The sequence below is a fragment of the Gossypium hirsutum genome, chromosome D08, assembly GCF_007990345.1.
Source record: "Gossypium hirsutum isolate 1008001.06 chromosome D08, Gossypium_hirsutum_v2.1, whole genome shotgun sequence".
NCBI lineage: Eukaryota > Viridiplantae > Streptophyta > Magnoliopsida > Malvales > Malvaceae > Gossypium > Gossypium hirsutum.
In genome coordinates, this window is record NC_053444.1 from 31,548,183 (window position 1) to 31,557,324 (window position 9,142).

The following is a 9,142-nucleotide window of genomic DNA, read 5'->3' on the forward strand; positions in this document are numbered from 1 at the left end:
TGCCTCGAATCTCACAGCAGAGTCCTTTGTCCCACTGCGGCTATTACCCACATTTCCAGGGTTCCGAGGTGGTCTACCTCTCGCAGCTGTGTTGCTTGGTCGAACAATCTGAGTCTTTTCTTTTTCGGGCCTCTTAGGGCAATCTTAGATAAAATGTTCGTTCACACAAAGGATGCTGAACGATGGTCATAACCGTCCCTTTTCATATTCAATGGTCGAAACCATCCCTTTTCATTAATCGATGGTCGTCACCATCCTTTTTCATAGTTGATGGTCGTCACCATCCCTTTCCATAATCGATAGTCGAAACTATCCCTTTTCATAATCGATAGCCGAAGCTATCCCTTTTGATATTCAATGGTCGTCACCATCCCTTTTCATAGTTGATGGTCATCACCATCCCTTTTCATAGTTGATGGTTGTCACCATCCCTTTTCATAATCAATAGCCGAAGCTATCCCTTTTCAGAACCGATAGTTGAATCTATCCCTTTTCATAATTGATAGCCAAAACTATCCCTTTTCATAATCGATAGCCGAAGCTATCCCTTTTCATAATCGATAGTCGAAGCTATCCCTTTTCATTGGTCGATGATCACCGATACACCGTTGGATTTACATCGTCTCACAACATGATAACTTGTACAATAACATATATATTGATTCATTTTCAATAAAATCATATATTAACATTCAATTTAATTGACATTATACATAATACAGTTCATACGAGCTTACCTGGTTAACTTGCAGAAATACCAAAGTTCAAGGGAATTTTGGTAATTTTCCATTCTCCTTTATTTTTCCACTCGAACTTGATCAAATTGGCTTTTCAAATTTTCGAAACATCAAGGTTAGAAATGGATTCTTTCTCCCTTAATAATCGGTGAAGAAGACAATGTAAAAGATGAATAAACAATTTGGTTTTATTTATTTTAATTTAATTATCAAATTACCATTTTAACCTTGGTTAAAAATTAAATAAACATCAAATTCATGTCTATTATTCTCCACTAACACCTTGAATGGTATAAGTACAATTTAAGTCCCTTTTCCTTTATTCAATTAACCATCTAATCACTCAAAACAAATAGTGATAAAGTTTTATATCTTTTACGATTTAGTCCTTTTTAATTAATTAACTATCGAAATGTTAAAATTTTTAAACGAAACTTTAATACCACCTTAATCACACTTCGTAAATATTTATAAAAATATTTATAGCTCGGTTTATAGAAAAGAGGCCCCTATACCTCATTTTCTAAAACCGCTTGACCTTAGGGTCTTACCACTTGAAATTAATAAATCGTTTATATAACATAAATTATCAAACTAAAAACCGTTTTAAAATCACATTTGACTCGTAAATATTAAATGATAATATTTACAAATTTACTCTCGGATTGGTGGCCCCAAAATTGATGTTTTCGACACCACTAAAAAATAGGTTGTTACAATACATGTCATTATAACCATGACCAAAACATCAAAATCTACCGATATAATCTCTGGATAGTGTGATAGGTCTCCGACGAGCTTCTAAACCAATTGAGCTTCTGAAAATCTATAAAACATAGAAAAGAACAACATCGTGAGCATATAATGCTTAGTAAGTTCGTAAATCATGAACATTGCTTACCATTTCAATGCAGAATCTTAAAAATAGACATGAATAAATCCAACATAGCTTGGCATAAGCCTAAGCATCATCAATAAGACAAGTTAGTGATTAAAAACACAACTTAGCAAAATCATCTCATGATAAGATAAATTTCATGACCATAGCATACTTGAATTCATAATTTTCATAAACATGATTATACATACATTGATCACCAATAAGTCATACATTTCCATAAATTCTTAACTTAACCATTGGAAAACTTACCATTCCTTCCCTTTTCATACTCGTTGAACCACTTCGAATAATATCGGATACGAGGGAAGCTCACACAAAGTGTGCTAAACATATGGTCGAAACCATTTCCTTTCTTTTTCCTTTACATCGATGCTCACTTGAGCCCTAAATACGTTTGCTCACACAAGCTGACAGACGAAATGTAGCTACCTGATGCCACTCATGCAATCTGACGAGTTTTCGCAACAAATTTTGGAACTCAGCCATCGATAGGACATTCAGGACCAGCACCTGAAACATGGTAACCCTAATGACATGTCATTTCTATCCTATATATTCCTAAGGTTCAAACGAGGCTCGATATTCGTCGTAATGTCATTGGATTTTCATCGTGAAATGACATGTTGAATAGGTTAATAGCATTTAAATCAAATTACATTAAAACATTATTTATATATACGAACTTACCTCGAATAAAAAGACGATGAAATAGGATCACTAATCTGAAACTTTATCTTTCCCTCGATCTAGATCCGTACGAGGCTTAACTTGATCTAAATAATCAAATTTATTTCATTCAATATTCATTCTATTCAATTGAAGCCAAAATTCATACTTTTGTAAAATTATGCTTTTGCCCCTATTATTTTAAATTCTTTAAAATTTAATCCTTAAGCTCGTAAATTAACATTTATGCAATTTCATCCCTATATCATGCTTGCCGATTTACCTAGGGTCATATCAACCCACACAAATCATCAATTCAGAATTTCATTATGATATTGAGCTACTTTTACACATAAGTCCCTAAATGATAATTTCATCAAAAATCTCTTAACAAAAGTTATCTATTTAACAACAAGGATTCGTAATCTTTCACAAATTTTCAAGAATTACACAAACATATTCATGGAAAAACCCTAATCCTTTAACAGTTTTGAAAATTAGACCATGGGCTAGCTAGATTAAGCTATAACGACTTCAAAAACATAAAAATCATTAGAAACAGGACAAAAATCACTTACATGCAAGCAAGGAGAGATAGCCGAATGTTCAAAGCCGTAAATGGTGTTATTTCTTCTTCAATTTCAGTGAAGGGTGAAGATGAATGGAAAAAATAGAATTTGTTTAGTTTATTTAACAACAAGGATTCATAATCTTTCATAAATTTTTAAGAATGACACAAACATATTCATGGAAAAACCCTAATCCTTTAACTTGAAAATTAGTACCTGGGCTAGCTAGATTAAAATACAACAACTTCAAAAACATAAAAATAGGACAAAAATCACTTACATGCAAGCAAGGAGAGATAGCGAAATTTTTAAAGCCCTAAATGGTGTTCTTTTTTCTTAAATTTTGGTGGAGGATGAAGATGAACGAAAAAAATAAAATTTTTTTTGTTTATTTTAACCTTAATTACCTAACTAGCAAAATAACCTTTAAAAATGTTATTAATTTCAATAAAACCAATCCATGAATGTCCACTAACACATAAATTGTCTAATTACCATATGAGTCCTCTTACATTAAAGTTATATAGCCATTTGATACCTTTAACTAATAGAACTCAACTTTTGCACCTTTTACGATTTAGTCATTTTTACTTAATTACACATGCAAGTGTAAAAATTTCTTAACAAAATTTTTATATGGCAATACTAACATACCGTAGACATTAAAATTATAAATAAAATAAATATTTTCACATCAAATTTATGGTCTCGAAACCACTATTTCAATTTCACTAAAAACAGGCTGTTACATCTTTTATTCGATATTTCAGTCTCAAGCAGTGTGTACATCTTTGGTTTGGTAAATTGGGATTATTTGACATCCATTCATTATAGCTAAGATTGTGATTTCAGAATATTAAAATTTCATTATTAAAAGTCACGATTAAGTCGTCTTTATAAACCTAAACCGAAATGAAGTTTCTTTTGAAATGTGGTACATAGAAAATGTCTTTCATAAAAATCTTCCAAAAATTATCAAAATAAATATGTACATCTCCCACTACTTCAACTGCCACAAGTGTCCCATTCTCGGGCAGCAATGATAAGCTCTTACCTCTATGATCTTTCATCTCCTCGAACCCCTGTAGAGAAACAAAGACATGTTTAGTGGCTCCCAAATCAATGACCTAATAGTCTATTGAGTCTTCCACTAAACACGCTTCTACCATTAAGAGTTTCATACCTTTGCCTTTAGTAGCAAGGTATTCTTTCCACTGTTTACAGTTTTCCTTGAAGTGCCCTTTTCTTGCTGTAGAAGAAGCATTTTGACTTAGATAGGTCTTTTGGCTTTCTAGTTCTTTTCCTTTCCACTTGTGGTGGCCCAAAGGTCTTAGCCTTGCCTTTTTTTAGCCTTCTTTCCTTTCCCTTTTGAGGAAGAAGTAACGATTATATTTGCTTCTGCCCTTCAGATCGACTAACCATCATTCAATATCAACTCATAGGATTACAACTCCTTCATGAGTTGTGTAAGCGTCAGGTTTTTGTTGCCAAGGTTAAATGCAGCCCGAAAACCAACAAAATCATTCGACAAGCTTTTGACACCATGTCTATTTGGTTATTTTGGCCCAAATTGGCCTCATTATTCGCTGCCTCTAAAAAGTAGCCTATAAGAGTGGTCATATGGTATTTCACTTTAGTATCGGGATTTTATTGGGCATTTATTACATAGTTATAATAGACTGTCGAGCCAAATTTAGAAACGCTTTAGCAATCTTATAGTTTTCTAGTTGCTTATACAGTGTGTTGGTCACGCTTGCAAATATATAGCAATGAGCTATATTATCATGTTATTCCCACCATTTTCTACCTCGACTTTAAAGTCTGGAGGACACTTAGTACCACGAACTGTTTTAAGTTTCTCACAGGTCAAGATAATTATCAAGTTCCTTTTCAATTCCTTATAGTTGTTTCTGTTCAGTTTTGTTTTCAATGAGTATGTTTAATAAGGGAGTTAGTGTAATTTTTAGCTTGAAAATAAAAAAATCATATATTGATGTCTTTGTATTAAGAAAATGTTTGAAAACATTTTGCAACATTATGATATGCATAAAAATGATGTATGTGTCTAACATTAAAGCTTGAAAACATTTGTAAGTCACTGCAACAATAATTCCCACACCCTTTGAATCAAGTGATAAGTGTAAATAATAGGTTTATTTAATACCTTTTTACTTGGAATTTATGCATATCTCGAGCATGTGGATAGCTAATTGTGTAATTTTAGTTCATATTGAGACATTAGGCATAAATTAAGTAAAATTTGTAATTTACATGATTAGGTGTTAATTTTACATAATTTAACTGAATTATGCTACATGATAATTTCTTGTTTAAAATGTTTTAGTATGGAACACTAAATTACTCAATGTTGGGAGCTAGTAAGGAAACACATGCAAGTGAGTTAACTATCCAACAATATGGATGACAAGCTGATGAATTGGGCTCATAAAAATTGCTCTAACCCAACATTGAAGATGGTTACAAAAAATAATTAGTCTACTTTATAATTGGGTTGCCAAACTTTGTGATTCTAGAATTTGAAGTAGACAAAGAGGTGTCAATCATCTTAAGAAGACCATTCTTAGTAACCGGGAGGATCCTTATTGATGTGGAGAAGGGCGAGCTTAAAATGCTTGTTCAGGATTATCAGGTAACATTTAACGTTTTTAAGTCGATGCGATTTCCTGACACAATTAAGGATTGTTCTACAGTGTCCGATTTAGAGGATTTAATCGTGGAGAAGGAACTCAATTATGTTAAGGACCCATTGGAACAAATTTTGACATCAGATCCTCCAAATGATAAAGAAGATGATGAATACTTAGCTTTATTAGAAGCTAATCAAAGGGGATTTAATCCGTAATCCCGCTTTGAATCTTTAGAGTTAGAGAAAAAGGGATTATGCCCAACCAAAAGCGTCAATCGAGGAGCCACCTAAATTAGAACTGAAGGTACTTCCCTCACATTTGAAATATGTTTATTTAGGTAACTCTTCTACTCTGTCTGTGATTGTTTCAGCAGAATTAACTACTGAGCAAGAAGAGAAACTCATCCCAGTGTTGAAACAATTTAAAAAGGCTATCGGATGGATCATAGCTGATATTCAGAAAATTAGTCCATCTGTATGCATGCACAAGATTATCTTAGAAGATGGAAAAAAAGGGACGAGTGATGAACAACGAAGACTGAACCCCATCATGAAAGACATAGTTAAGAAAGAAATCATCAAGTGGTTAGATGCGGGTATAATTTACCCCATCTCAGATAGTTCATGGGTAAGTCTGGTCCAGTGCGTGCCAAAGAAAGGAGGTATCATGGTCATTGAAAATGAGAATAACGAGTTGATACCAACTAGAACGGTTACGGGATGGAGAATTTGCATCAATTATTGGAAGCTGAACAAGGCAACTAGGAAAGATCACTTTCCTTTGCCATTTTTGGACCAGATGCTGGATACACTCGCAAGGCGAGACTATTACTGTTTTCTCGATGGGTACTCGGGGTATAATCAGATTACAGTAGCACCAGAAGATCAGCACAAGACAACATTCACCTGCCTGTACGGTACATTTGCATTAGGCACATGCCATTTTGTTTATTTAATGCACCTGCTACATTTCAAAGATGTATGATGTTTATTTTTACTGACATGGTTAGAAATATTTGGAAGTTTTTATGGATGATTTTTCAGTATTCGGAGATACATATGATGATTGCCTAGTCAATCTAGCCAAGGTACTAAGGTGATGTGAAGAAACAAACCTTGTACTTAACTGGGAAAAGTGTCATTTCATGGTACGAGAAGGTATTGTTCTAGGGCATCAGATAACAAGAGATGGAATCGAGGTACATAAAGAAAAGGTAGATGTTATTAAGAAACTCCCACCTCCAATATACGTAAAGGGTGTTAGGAGCTTTTTGGGCCATGCCAATTTCTATCGAAGATTCATCAAGGACTTCTCTAAAGTTGCTAAACCCTTATGCAAATTATTGGAGAAGGACACGGTGTTTAAATTTGATGAGGAGTGCTTAAGAGCTTTCAATGATTTGAAGAGTTGGTTAGTCCCGGCACCCATAATAGTCACACAAGACTGGGATTTGTCATTTGAATTGATGTGTGATGCAAGTACTTCGCGATCGAAGCTGTCATGAGTCAGCGAAGGAACAAAGTTTTTCATCCCATCTACTATGTGAGTCGGACTCTGATAGGGGCTCAATAACAGAAAAAGAGTTACTTGTTATTGTGTTTTCTTTTGACAAGTTTCAATCTTATCTTGTAGGTACCAAAGTGACTATTTATACGGACCACTCGACAATTAAGTATTTACTTGCCAAGAAAGACGCTAAGCCAAGACTGATCTGATAGGTACTTCTACTTCAAGAGTTCGATCTAGAAATTCAAGATCGAAAAGGAGTGGAAAACCAAGTAGCAGACCACTTGTCCAGATTGGAGCCGCAAGAAGGGAACTCTCCTTTTATACCAATTCGAGAGACGTTTCTAGATGAACAAATACTGAAGGTAAATAATGTCCATAATACCCCTTGGTTTGCTGATATTGCTAACTTTTTAGCTTGTGGTTTGATGCCATTTGATAAGACATATCATCAAAAGAAAAAGTTTCTTCATGGTGTGGAGTACTATTTCTGGGAAGAACCATATTTGTTTAAAAAGTGTGTAGATCAAATGATTAAGAGATGCGTGGAAGAAGATGAAGTACATAAGGTTTTATACCATTGTCACTCAGCGCCAAGTGGGGGACACTTCGAAGGTTCATGTTCTGTAGCCAAGGTATTACAAGCCGTATTCTTTTGGCCAACACTATTCAAAGATGCATATGCTTACGTAAAGAGTTGTGGTCAATGTCAAAGGGTCGAAAATGTCACCAATAGAAATGAGATGCCTCGAACAAATATCATTGAGGTAGAATTTTTCGATGTTTGGGGTATTGACTTTCTCAGTCCTTTCCCTCCGTCTTTTAGTCACTAGTACATATTAGTACCAGTAGGCTATGTGTCTAAGTGGGTTAAGGCAGAGGCATATCCGACAAACGATACTAAGGTTGTAATAAAGTTTTTGTAGAAACATGTGTTCACACGGTTTGGAACCCCAAGAGCCATCATCAGTGATGAAGGGTCCCATTTTGTGAACAATTGGTTGAAATGATTATTAGATAAACATGGAGGGAAACACAAAGTCATTACAGCTTACCATTCACAGACGAATGGGCAAGCTAAACTGGCAAACAAGAGATCAAAGGCATACTTGAGAAGGTAGTTTGGCCGAACCGACGGGATTGGTCCAAAATACTGGATGATGCTTTATGGGCTTACAGAACAGCATACAAGACACCTCTAGGGATGTCACCCTATAGGTTAGTCTTTGGGAAAGCCTTCCATTTACCCTTGGAGTTAGAACACAAAGCTTACTGGGCTCTCCAACAACTCAACTTGGATCTTAAAAGTGCCAAAGAGAAATGGATGCTTCAACTTAACGAGTTAGAAGAATTCCAAATGTCTTCATACGAGAATGCCAAATTACTCAAGAAGGGACTCAAGAAATGGCATGACAAGCATACAAAAAGTTAGACATTTTTACATACCCCTTTTTAACATAAAATTATACAATTTTGATAAAATACTTGTCAAAAAATTAATTTTTACAAAATAATTAAAGTGCACTTAAAAATGAACATGTTGAATTTTAGTTAATTTTATAATTAATTTTGATGACTTTTGGTTATTTTCGACAGATTTGCACAAAGGGCGAAAAATGGCTCGGCAGACACTACTAGAAGCACAAAATTGAGAAGCAATTTGAAGTATCGAGGCGAACTAAATATCAGCCTAAGAGGGTCCAAAATTATATTTATTAATTCATAATGTAATTAATTTTAATTTATATCAAATTTAATTTCGGTTAATAAATTATTATTAATTAATTCTGAAAAAGTGGTCCAGTTGAACTGAACCGAGTGAACCGAACCGACCAAGAAATGTACAGCCCAAAAATCGTCCCAAGAGCTGACCCAAACTAGCTTATTAGCTGATTATTTAAGCTTGCAAAAAGGCCCTTGAATACTTGTTCAAGTTGCATTCAAACCTCTCCACAGTTGGTGGCTTTATAGATTTTCCCCAAGCCTAAATTAGCAAAGTTGAAACTATCAACCTTGCCACATGTGTGGCTGGCCAAGGGAGGCCTGTTTGGCTGATAATTTTAGTTATTTTTAGCATCCCTCCTCAGCTATAAAAACCCCCATAGGCTGGTCATT